Raw genomic sequence first — 13,488 nt, 5'->3', positions numbered from 1 at the left:
CTAACCACAAGGTCAGCAATTCAAATCCACTAGCCACTCCTCAGAAACCCTATAAAGGGTATCTATAAGTCAGAACCGATTCGATAGCACTTTAACAACAATGTCAAGTTGATAACTGATATTTAAGGATTGCCAAACTATCTCTCATTCCTCTATCACCAATACTGAACTGTAACAATCACAGATCTTAAACTTCCATTCAAGTAGAACTCATTTGACAAGTTTAAAAACTCAAAGTGAATGTTTATGTTACTTATCCTAGCTTGGTGCTAGGAGACTTTTTAAGTCAAATGGTCTTGGACACTGCTCAGATACTTCCTAACAACAAAAATTAAAAATAACTCATATATAATATCTGCATAGAAAATCAGTTGTTGTTAGTGCCGTCGAGTCAGTTATGACTCACAGTGACCCTGTATAGGATTTCCAAGGAGTGGCTGGTGGGTTTGAACCACTGACCTTGTGGTTAGCAGTCCAATGCTGATCCTACAGCGCCACACCAGGACTCTGTCAGTCAGGATGTACATTAGTATATACCAACTGGTAACAATTTTATCTTTAGATGTGACTTGATCAAAGAGTGAAGGATAAGACAGAAATTTTCACTTTTCACTCTAAAAGCTTCTGAATTACTTTAAGTTTTCCATTGCTTTTTATAATTATTTTTAATTCACTGAAAGTATTTTAAAGACACAGGTTGACAACATTAATATTCTGCTAGCTATTTTGACATGAATACATTCTGAGGACTTTCGTTAAACCTAACTAAACAAAATCTGTCCTACATTAGCATAGACTTTGACACAGAATCTTCAGTCAGCTATCCCAATTTTTGACTCTCAAGCTTTCAATCCACACGTCACTGCTTACAGAAATGGAGACAGGTCAGGGGTCTTTTAAATACGCATTTCTCTATTACTAAATGGCATGATGTTAAGCTTCCTCAGTAGAAGGAGTTAGAGATGGAAGGGGCTATATTCTAGCCAGGCTCCTGAACACTACAAAGCTTCTCCAATATCTATCTTCTGCTGGGAATGGCTTCTCAAGCACTCAGCAACTTTTCAGCAAAGTGTCTACTAAAGCACCTCCTCCCTATGAATGATTTTTCCCACATGGCTTTTCAGTGTGTTCTGGAGACATGACATCTCAGTGTGGATGGATCTGACTTCCTTAGCACTCAAGAGAAAGAAATACCCTCCAGTATGTTCTCTATCAAGGAGCTCTGGTAGCGTAGTGGTTACGAATTCGGCTGCTAACCTCAGGGTCAGCAGCTCGAAACTACCAGCTGTTCCACGGGAGAAAGATGAGGCTTTCTGCTCCCATAAAGATTTACAGCCTCGGAAACCCTGTACAGGGTCACTATTGAGTCGGAACTGAATCCATGGCACATAACGACAACACCAACAACATGTTCTCTATCTGCATGGTAACTCAAGTGACTTCACTACTAACGCGCCAACAAGGTATGGATCTCAGCCGTAGGAAGAAAGCAGCCTTTTTCTTGGGCACTTCATCACAGTCATAGGGAGTAGTAGCTGTTTTAAAATCTGCTGCTCTCATAGTCTTTAAAGTTCTTTTTTCTACTTTCTGGGTTGTTGGGGACATACACAAGTACTGAGACATTGTGGCCCTGTGATAACATGGACGAAAATCCAACCCCGGGGCCCTTCTTAGGATTACGAGCCATGGACCCAGAGGGCCAAGGAAGTGACCTCCTGACATCCCGGGTTCATTGGTTTTTGTGAACTCACTGGTTGGCTACCTCTGTATAATTTTCCTTGGTCCTGATATTGTTCATTCTATGCTTCTAACTCCAGTAATTGTAGCTTCTGAGAAAATGGTTTCTTTTACAATGCCTCCACTGTGTTGGCAGTGCGTGGAGTCCTGGGAACAAATTTTTCTGAGGAACAAGCGATAGCCACCTGGGATGAATGTCAGAAATGCTCCTTATTTGATTATTCAGTTATGTTTGATATCCATGAGCAATAATGGGTTTGAAACCCCTTTTTAGAGCCGAGGCAGTAAAAGTTTCCTCAGATAATTCAGAAAGGCCAGGAATGGGTATATTGGGAATATGAGAAAAGGTTTTTAGAGAAAAACTACCCAAAGTTTGTAAATAAAGTGGAATGGTAAATTCTGGAAATGTTGGATTAGAGGATAATAGTGGCAGCCCCATTAAACTGCCTTTGAATATAATCAGTTTAACCCAGATGCTCTCCTTCCTCCTGAAAGTATATACAAATGTGATAATTGAGAACAATGTAGCATTTTAGATATAGATAAATGAAGCCCGGTGCCTGAGATCTTACTCACAAACAAAAGTCTGCAAAATGTACAGAGACAGCTTGGCTCCTTTCAGGAACCTTGCTTCATGTTAAGTATCCTTGAGAAACCACACTTAGCTGCTCTAGATCATTTAAGCCTAAAAGTTAATATATAACAGCTTGATTGAACCTTTTTTCTGTAAAAATAAAAATGTTACATTAAGGAAAACTATGAAAATATCTTAAAAGTTGTTCCTGTGAATCATTATGTCCTGTTTTGAATGATTAATCACATTTCAGTTCTGTATCCTATCTTATCTAAAGAATCACATCCTCCCTTTGTGAATTACATCCTTCCTTTGTAACAAATCCCTCCCTAAAAAAGAGAATAAAAGACTGAAGTAGAGTGAGTTCTGTGTGCAATGCTAGGCATAATGTTTGCAGATCTGCCTACCTGCCAGCTTGCATCATATCTGTGTATCTTTTTTGTATATATTTCGTCTCTCTGTTTCTCTATACCCCTTTAGCCGCCGGATCTCCCTATAGCCGCCGGATCTCCCTACTTCGTGACACCCACACTTCCTTGTCGAGGCTGGACCCCGACATAGGACCTCGACACTGTGTGGCCATTGCAATGGATTATCAAACCCAATAGAGAAGTAGAGTGCCATGGAGGAATGGTCGGTGTTAGATTGTACAGCAGAGGCATGTCTGACCTCCATGTAGCAGGAATCAGCCTATGGCTGATTTTGAGTTTGATTCTCCTCCCCCCTTATGAATACAGACGAAGTCAGATGTGGCCCCCATGCCATATTTGTGGTCTGTTGTCTTTAATCCTATTATAAATGGAATTGTTTTATTTTCAGATTGTTCATTGCTAGTTGTTATAAAGCTCATTTTGTATATTGATATTACATCCTGCAATCTTCTGAACTCATGTATTAGTTCGAGTTGCTTGGGTTAATTGTAGAATTTTCTACATACAAGGTGCTTTCAAAAAGTTCTTAGAAAAATCCCATTATCTTATTACTCCATTTTTAATGAACTTTTAAAAGTACCCTCCAAATAAGGTAATTTGGAAATGACTTTTTCTTATCATATGTAAATGCCTTGCCTAGAAACATCTAGCATAATGTTGGATAAAAGTGGGATACAATTAACCTTTTCATGACCAAATTCTTTTTTGCTTTTCATTTTTTGCTGATACCGGGTGTTTTCAGCAGTGGAGGGCATGTTGAAATCAGGGGGAAATTTTTTTCGAACCATGAATGTTGATACATTATGTGGGATATATTTGTCTCAAGTAAGGGGCTCTGGTAACATAGTATGAACCGGGCTGTGAACCGCAAGGTCAGCAGTTCAAAACTATCAGCTGTTCCATGGGAGAAAGATGAGACTTTCTACTCCCATAAAGATTTACAGCCTCAGAAACCCTGTAGAGGGTCACTATGAGTCGGAACCGACTCCACAGCACATAATAACAACAACATTTGTCTCAAGTAGACTCTGGTGGTGAGGCCCGTTTCTTCAGATTCATGCAGTTATATAGGTATCTATGAAGCCGTAGTGCCACATAAGGCAACTGGGATAGCAGCAAGCCCTCCAATCAGAGCCTAGAATACAACATAGCTTTTGGTGGTGGTTATGTGCCATGAGTTGGTAGTTCAAGCTCACCAGCTGCTTCTCAGAAACCCTATAAAGGGCCCTATGGATCAGAACCAACTCGACGGCACTTAATAACAACATACAATAGATGATCCTTCTCCTGGCTCAAAAAACACAATGGTAAGAAAACAAAACCCAAGTTCTAGTTGCAGCTCTATTCTTAACTTGCTTTCCAGAACCTCAGTGTAACTATACTGAATCAACAAGGATCTTTTCTATGAAATAAAAATCTTTGGAAACATTTGTATCTACTCCAAATTATAAGAAGCTCTTCTGGTAGCATGTATTACTGAGAGAACTTGTCTGCAGCCACCTGCATGGAATAAACTCAGACATGTACAAACTGTAACCCTAGTTAGCTCTGGCAGAGTAGAAGTTACGAGTCGGGCTAATAGCCTCAAGGTCAGTAGTTCTATACCAGTCATTCCACAGCAAAAAGTTGAGGTTTTCTGCTCAGGTAAGGATTTATAGCCTAAGAAACCCTATGCAGGGTTACTGAGTCAGAACCAACTCCACAGCATATAACCACTATCACCTAGTAGCATACTTTTTGACTGACCCTTGCATACATACAGTGCAATATTATCAGTCATAAGAAGATTTACAGCCTCAGAAACCCTGTACACATGCTTCAACATGGATTAATCTTGAAAACATTATGCTGAGTTAAGTTACTCAATTACAAAAGGACAAACAAATATTTTATGATCTCACTTAGATGAAATGGAAAATGTGTCCGTAGATATTGGTGATAGCTGCACAGCATGACTAATATAATCGGTGCCAATGATTGCACATGTAAAAATGTTAAATTGGTGAATGTTGTTGAGTGACAATTTTGCCAGACCCTGCTTTGCTACACCACATGAGTAGCTGTTGTTAAAGTGCCTTCGAGCTGGTTCTGATGCTGAGTAGGGTTTCTGAGGGTGAGTTTGAACCACCATTCTTGCGGTTAGCAGTGCTTATCTTACAGTGTCATATTTGAGATGTTCTCTCAGGTTTCCACCTATTTCTAGATAATCCAGAAGCCATTAGAAAAAGGCAACTATTAACTAGTATGGATTGTTTCATAAACATGTCTGTTAATGGTTATCAGGGCTCCTTCAAGTCCACCTAGAGTACCTTAAAAGAAATGCCTGGCTACCTACTTAGAAAAATTGTTTTTGTTGTTAAGTATAGTCATGTCAGGTGCAATGCACAGTAACTCTGTATATGGTTTCTAAAGAGTGGCTACAGGATTTGAACTGCCTACCTTGCAGTTAATGGTCCAGTGCTTATCCTACAGCGGCACACCAGAAAAATCAGCCATTGAAAATCCTCCAGCGCACAGTTCTACTCTGCCACATGAGGTTGCCATAAGTACAGGTCAACTTGAAGGCAACAGATAGGTTACTACAACTAGTACTATTATGTAAGACACACTTTAAGATTATTTTTAGAAAATGTGGATACTTGCTACACAAATAAAAAGTACCTAAATCTGGTGAAAAGAGGGGCAAAAAAAGTTAAGTCATGCTTATTTTAAGGAACTGTTTTACTAAACAATACATTTAACTGCCAACTACTGGACTCTTTTGGAGTCCTGGTGTGGTGTGGTAGGATAAGGTGCTGGACCTTGAACCACAAAGTCAGCACTTCACACCCATCTGTTGTTGCTCCTTGGAAACCCTATACAGGGATGCTATGAGTTGGAACCAACTCCAACGTACTTAACAAGAACAATACTGGACTGTTGAGATGGAGCTATAGGATAAGCACTGGACTGGGAACCACAAGGTTGGCAATTCAAACCTACCAGCTGTACCTTGGAAACAAGCGTCACTACGAGTTAGAAGTGACTAAACAGAACTAAACAACATTACTAAATTCATCCCTTTTGGTCAACTATTTTTATATCCTTTCTTTTTAAACCCAAAACAGAAGAAAAATTAATGTTGCCAAGATTATATTTGGAACATAATGGAGCAACTATTTCCTGCACCTCTTAAAAGTTATTCACTTCCTTATTTTTTATTCTGTGGCACAAGCCACTTGACTTCTAATGTTCACGTACCATTAGATGCACAAAACTTTACAGAACTAAGGTGATAATAGAGAAAATGAGGCACTCACATTTTTGACTGCTTATTCGTAACTTCAAATACAAAAATGAAAAGACTGGACAAAGTTTTAATCAATCATGTACATCTGGGGTAAATACAATTTACCTGGACTGCAGGTGTTTTATCAGTGTAATTTTCCTTTCTAATTAAATTTTATTTTTTGGTGGAACAAATGGATTTTACAGTGTGGCAACTGGGGGTACTTTCTAGATAATGTACTTATATAAAGGAAGGAAATAAGGAAATGGGCATGCAGCTTATACATACTAGATAAACCTTTCCTTCCAAAATCGGGATATCTGAAGACCTTATGGTTCAATACCTCCACTTTAGTGAAAATTAAAACTTTTCATAGCTATATGTTTGACTTTTCATTATTAACATGAAATCCTGAAACGAAAGCTCTGAGTCACCAGATCTCAAGGGATACTTCCTTTTGAACACACCCTACAGGCAAAGCTTTTCCCTTTCCTCCAACGTCCCCATAAACCAGCGCACAGGACACAACCTCTCCCCATTCGCTACTGAAAGGCACGGCTTCGCCCAGTAAACAAACACCTCTTTCCTCCTTCAAATTCCCGCAATTAGGTAGGACCCCGGGAATGTGAAGCCCGCGGCGGCGGATCCCAGCCAGCGACTCCTCCTACACCGCTCTCCAGAGACCTTGACCGAGAAGGAACAAAAAGGGTCGAGAAGCCCCGGGCTCAGCCCCGAAAAGCTGCGCCCGCCAACTCCCCCCCGGGCCCAGGCGCGAGACGAGGCAGAGGGGGTGCTGCCTCCCGAAACCAAGGTCTCAGGACGCCTTCCACTCGGTGCCCCGGCGCTCCCCGCGCCCGCAACACGGAACAGAGCCGCTCACCTAGGCCGCAGGAATCCGATCGTAGCTACCTTCTCAAGGTCCGGGAACACACTTCCAACCCCAGAAGCGAAGAAAACCGCCAGCACCCGAAAAGCCGCCCACAAGCGCGTCTCGGCCCGCCCTCGCCTTCCGCCCGCGCAGGCGCGACGCAGCCGTCAGGTGACCGTCACCTTGGTAACAGACCGGCGGGGTGTGGCCACGAGGAGGCGGTGGGGGCGGTGGGGGCGGTGGGGGCGGTGGGGGCGGTGGGGTTTTCGCGGGCTTCGGCAGCTGCCCGTCTCTTGCTCGCCACAACCATTCCTCTCCGCGGTCTTGTAGTTCCAACCTGAGGGTCCATGCCCACCCTTACTAATGGGTTTCTTTCTTCCCTCCAGGTTCCCGTCGCGTCAATCTGGAAGAGGGTCATCAGAATTTCTCCGCTGCGGCCCATCACCGTTTCCGGGCTGCTTCACTCCATCCGAGGGCTCTGAAGCATTTCACTCATACCCCGGCGTTTCTTAATCGGTGTACAGCTGAGCTAACGTCCGTTGACTGTTGAGCGCTTGACTAGTATCACACAAAAGAAATGATTATCCGAATGCTGTTGTTCAAGTCGGTACCGACTCATAGTGACCCTGTACACAACAGAACGATACACCGCCCGGTCCTGCGACCGCCTCACAACAGTTCCTATATTTCAGGCTATCGCTGCTGCCACTGTGCCAATCCGTCTCGTTGGGAGTCTTCCTCTTTTTCTCCGACCCTCAACTTTACCAAACACGGTATCCTTCTCCAGGGACTGGTCCCTCCTGACAATATATCCGAAGTATGAGAGGTGAACTCTGGTCATCCTGGTTTCCAAGGAGCACTCTGGCTGTACTTCTTCCAACACAGATTATTTTGTTCTTTTGGCAGTCCCTGGTACTTTTAATGTTCTCCTCCTACACCATAACTCAAATGCATCAATACTTGCAGTATTCCTTATTCACTGTCCAACGTTCACATGCATATGAGATAATTGAAAATACTGTGGTTTTGGTCAGGCACACCTTAGTCCTCAAACTGACATCTTTGCTCTTCCAACACTTTAAAGAGACCTTGTGCAGCAGATTTGCCTAATGCAATAACTCATTTGATTTCTTAGACTGCTTCTTCCATGAGGGTTGATGGTTGACCCAAGCAAAATGAAATCTTTGACAACTTCAATCTTTTCTCCATTTATATGGATGGTGTTTGTTACTCCAGTGGTGAGGATTTTTGTTTTCTTCACGTTGGGGTGCAACACATACCAAAGGCTGTGGTCTTTGATCTTCATCAGTAGGTATTTTAAGTCCTTTTCAGCAAGCAGGTTTGTGTCATCTCCATATTGTAGGTTATTAATGAGTCTTCCTCCAATATTGATGGCACGTTTTTCTTCATATAACCCAGTTTCTCAGATTATTTGTTCAGCATACAGATTGAATAAGTATGGTGAAAGAATACAACCTTGGCACACACACCTTTCCTAATTTTAAAATATTAGATGTCCCCTTGTTCTTTTTGAACAAGTGTCTCTTAGTGTATGTACAGGTTCCTCGTGAGCACAATTAAGTGTTCCGGAATACTCATACTTAGCAATGTTGTCCATAGCTTGTCATGATCCACACAATAGAATGCCTGTGCATAGTTAATAAAACACAGGTAAACAACTTTCTGGTATTCTCTGCTTTCAGCCAAGATCCATCTGATCAGTGATATCCTTCATTTCACATCCTCTTCTGAATCCAGCTTGAACCTCTGGAAGCTGTCAGTGTATGGTTGCAGCTGTTTTTGTATTAATTTTAGCAAAATTTTACTTGAATGCTATATTAATGATATTGTATGATGACTTCTGCACTCTGTTGGGTCACCTCTCTTTGGAATGGACAGCTATATGGATCTGTTCCAGTCAATTGGTCAGGTAGTTTTCTTCCAAATTTCTTGGCATAGACTAGTGAGTGCCTCCAGTGCCGCCTCACTTTCTTGAAAGATTTCAATTTGTATTCCATCAATTTCTGGTACCTTGTTCTTTGCCAATTCCTTCAATGCACATTGGACTTCTTTTTTCAGTATCATTGGCTCTTCATCATATGCTACCTCTTGACATGGTTGAACATTGACCATTTCTTTTTGGTGTAGTGACTCTGGGTATTCCTCCCATCTTCTTTTGATGCTTTCTGCATCATTCAATATTTTGCCCGTAGAATCCTTCAATTCTTCAAGTCAAGGCTTGATTTTTCCTTCAGTTCCCTCAGCTTCAGAAATGCTGAGCGTGTTCTCCCTTTTTAGTTTTCTAACTCCAAGTCTTTGCACATTTCATTATAATATTTGACTTTGTCTTCTTGAGCTGTCCTTTGAAATGTTCTGCTCAACTCTTATAGCTCCTCCTTTCTTCCATTTGCTTTAGTATCTCTATGCTGGAGAGCAACTTTAAGAGTTTCCTCTGACATCCAATTTGATCCTTTTCTTCTTTTTTGTCTTCTTAATGACCTTTTGTTTTATTCCTATATTGTATTCTTGATGTCATCCCACAATTCTTCTGGTCTTTGGTCTTTAATGTGTCTAATGCATCAAATCTGTTCTTCAGATGATCTCTAAATTCAGGTTTATATTTTGACTCTACTAGACTTGTTTTAATTTTCTTCAGCTCCAGCCTGAACTTGCATATGATCGTCCCACAGTCTGCCTCTGCCCCTGATGATATGGAGCTTTTCCACAGTCTCTTTCCATAAATGTAGTCAACTTGATTTCTGTGTATTAGCACTTTCAAAGGTATTGGTATCGAATTAAAAGTAGATGCTTTCCAGGAGTGAAAAGTCTCTTGTGGCCAGAACACGGGGTAAGAGAAAGAATGGCATAAGGTGAAGCCAGAGAAGTGGTCAGGACTTACTGAAGTTACTGGAAGTTGATTCTGACTAGAGGATACAATCGATGTAAGGACAAGCCTTGGGTGTGAGGAGATCAGGTAGGGGATGATTGCAGTGGTGTCCATGACAGCGGAGATGGAGAAAATCAGACAACTTCAAGAAATACTAGCACAAAGAGTCAGTAAGACTTGGTGGTTGATGGGATGTGGGTTAAATGTGCTGGCATATTTGCTGAGGTGGGTGAGGCACACTAAAATGAGCAGATCTAGGAAGTAAATAAGATTAGTTTGGGATTTATTCAATTTAAAGTGGAACCTGAGTTACTAGTTTGGTGGACTGAATTATGCCCCCCCCCCACTCATACCCTTACATTCCCCCTCAAGATGCCTGTGTCCTAATATATGGAACCTATGAACCCTGATGTGGTGCTGTAGGATAAGCACTGGATTGCTAACCTCAGGGTTGACTGGTCAAACCCACAAGCCGCTCCTCAGACTTCCTCTACAGGGTCAGTGGAAACCGACTTGACAGCACTTAATAACAGCTGGTGAGTTTGGACAGTTCACCTTGCAGTTAGCAGTTCAGTCCTAGACTCCAAGTTACTTTAAAAGGGACGTTAAAATGTGATTAAGTTAAACATTGTGAGATGGAGATGTTATCTTGGATTATCAAGGTGGTTTTTATAAGAGGGAGAGTTTTAATATAAGAGGGCAACTAGAGGCCTACAGGTGATAGTAGAAGATATACAAAGGAAGTAGAGATTGGAGTGATGTAGTCACAAGCCAAAGGATGTCAGCGGCCTGTAGAAGTTGAAAAGAGGCAAGGAATAGATTCCCCCCATAAAGCCTCCGAAAGAAACCAGCTTTGCCAACATCTTAATTTCACACATTTCAGATTGCGTACAGAACTGTAAGAGAATAATTCTGTAGTGTTTTAGTCTACTAAAATTGTGGTGATTTGTTACAACATCAATAGGAATTTAATATACCAGGACTTGTTGTTATCATTGTTAAGTGCCATTGAGTCAGTTCTGACTCATAGTCACCCCATATAGGGTTTCCAAGGAGCAGCTGGTGGACTTCAACTGCCAACCTTGTGGTTTACAATCCAGTGCTGATGCTACACAGCCACACTAGGAGGAAGTTTATTTGAATAAACAGCATAGATTTTAATTATAGCACTCTATAGGTTCATCTTTGAATAACATTTACAGAGTCATAATAAGAGAAACATAATATTAATGTAAGCCTAAACGGTGATCTAACTGGTTACTAACACTAATGTAGTTATTGTTCAGACCATGTTACTTTCTTTAAGACTTTCAATAGTCTGGTACAAAAGTATATTCACAAATATGAATACAGTCTATCTAACAATTACCATGGAGTCCTCAGGTGGTTCAGACAATTAAAACCCTCAGCTGCTAACTGAAAGGTTGGAGTTTGGAGCTCACCCAGAGGCATCGCAGAAGAAATGCCTAGTGACCTATTTCTGAAAAATCAGCCATTGGAAAACAATATAATGTCCAGTTCGGCTCTGACACACACGAGGTCACCAGGAATTGGAGTTAAATGGAAAGCAACTAGTTTACCGGTTAATAACTATCATTGTAGGTATGACTAGCCAAAGAACTTGGTGGTGGTTGTTATGTGTCGTGGAATCGGTTCCAACTCATAGCGACCCTATACAGGGTTTCTGAGGCTGTAAATCTTTATGGGAGCCGAAAGAACTTAGTGCTTAGAAAATTCTTTCATATTCCATATTATGCTTGGAGTATAAAAACAACAAACCAGTTGCTGTTGAGTGGTGGAGCTGACTGCAATGTATGACAACTTGTGTGTGTCCAAGTAGAACTGTATTCCACAGGGTTTTCAATGGCCAATTTTTCAAAAGGGTCACCAAGTCTTTCTTCTGGGGTGCCTCTAGTAGGATTCAGACTTCTAATCTTTCAGTTAGAAGCAAGTGTTTAACCATTTATGCCACTTTCACAAGAAAATCTCTTAGATTCCTTCCAATTTTAAATTGTTACTTATGGTTAGGAGTAAATATGACAGTCATTCCCATGAATTTGAATTCAATTTTCAGAGTTTAGAATGTCATCTTTTTAAGGTATCTAAAATATTAATATTAAAATAATGTAATAATTAATGTTGGTTGGCTGATAACAAGTTTAAATATAAGTTCGATTCAGTTACAGTACATTTGGCTTCCTTTTCAAGATGCGTGTTGATTTTGCCTTTCTAAAAAGTTACAGGACATTTTATTAATTGATAAAGTCTTAAACAGGATAAAGACGACAAAGACAAATAATCAGGATGAGGGAACCCTCAGCAAGAGGCCATAATGGTGTCCAAAAGATTCATGGCTATGTGGCTAGTTGTAAGTGATAGAAACCAAAGGAAATGGTTACAAAATCCTAACTGCTGCAGATCAGTCACTCACTGTCATTGGTGGGACTTAAGAAGTGGGAAATACAGACACAATTGCAGATTTGAAAAGTTTACAGGATTGGTCCTTCGGACTTTCAACTTGGTGTTGGGGTGTGACTCATGACTGTGAGGCAGTACTCCAACCTCCAGGAGAGACACATCTGTAAACTATTAAGAAGGTAACCAGGAATTCCCTCAGGACAAGACTAAGTGTAAATCTACTTTCAAACACACTCTGCCAGAGCTGCTAAGCTGTCACATTGCTGGTTAATATTTAGCATGAACTCAAATGGAGGCTGAACTTACAGCAAAACTTGAATGGTTTTACTTTTTGAGGTACAGGATTCAATGATTTTGCTTAGCAGAGCACATAGATGATCTTAATATTTCAGTGATAATTAAAAATCAAAATATTGAAGTCAATGTTCCTATAAAAAGTGTTGGTGTTAGGGCTCCCACTGTAAGCCACAGCCTTCCACAACAAAGTGCTTTAAAATTTAAGCTCTACAATATTTCCTCCTCTGATCATGGATTTTAGTAAAAATCACAAGCAGGTTGGTGTTTAAAGCACATTTTAGCATGGTTAGAAATTGCTCCCTTCATAAAGAAAAGCACATTTTGTGGGGCAACCAAAGATTTTCGGGGGGCTTCAATGACTGTGACAAAAATACATATGAGGGGGCTTTAGAAAGTTCATGGAAAAATGGAATTTAAAAGTAATGGAAAATTTCCAAGATCTTTGGAAGCCCCTTCAAATATATATGCATTTCCATTGATCAATTGTGTCAATTCATCCCATTGAAGGTCTTCCTAACTCTCTACTTTGCCAAGCACGATGTCCTCCTCCAGACATTGGCCCTTCCTGTCATGTCCAAAATACAAGAAAGCATTCTGTCTGTACTTTTTCTATGACAGATTTGTTTGTTCTCTTGATGGTCCATGGTACTTTTCAATATTCCTTGTGAAAACTGTAATTCAAATGGACTGATTCTTCTCTGGTCGTCACCTTAGTCCTCAAAGTGACTTATTTGCTTTTTAACACTGTTTCTTTTCTTGCTAAGTGTCATTGATTCAGTTTGGACTGACAGCAACCTTGTATAAGATTCCCAAGGAGCAGCTGGTGGGTTTGAACCATCAACCTTGTGCCTAGCAGTTCAGGACACCTTTTAATACATAAAAATCTTTTTTTTTTTTTTTTTTAAGGTTTTTATGTGGATTGAGTGAGAGTTTACAGGGCAGATTATCACTTTAAAATTCCATAAATCATATTTTGCTTCATTTCAATGATTAAAATCCCCTCCATGT

This window comes from Chrysochloris asiatica, unplaced genomic scaffold (genome assembly GCF_000296735.1).
Source record: "Chrysochloris asiatica unplaced genomic scaffold, ChrAsi1.0 scaffold00437, whole genome shotgun sequence".
Lineage (NCBI taxonomy): Eukaryota > Metazoa > Chordata > Mammalia > Afrosoricida > Chrysochloridae > Chrysochloris > Chrysochloris asiatica.
This window is presented reverse-complemented; position numbering follows the sequence as displayed.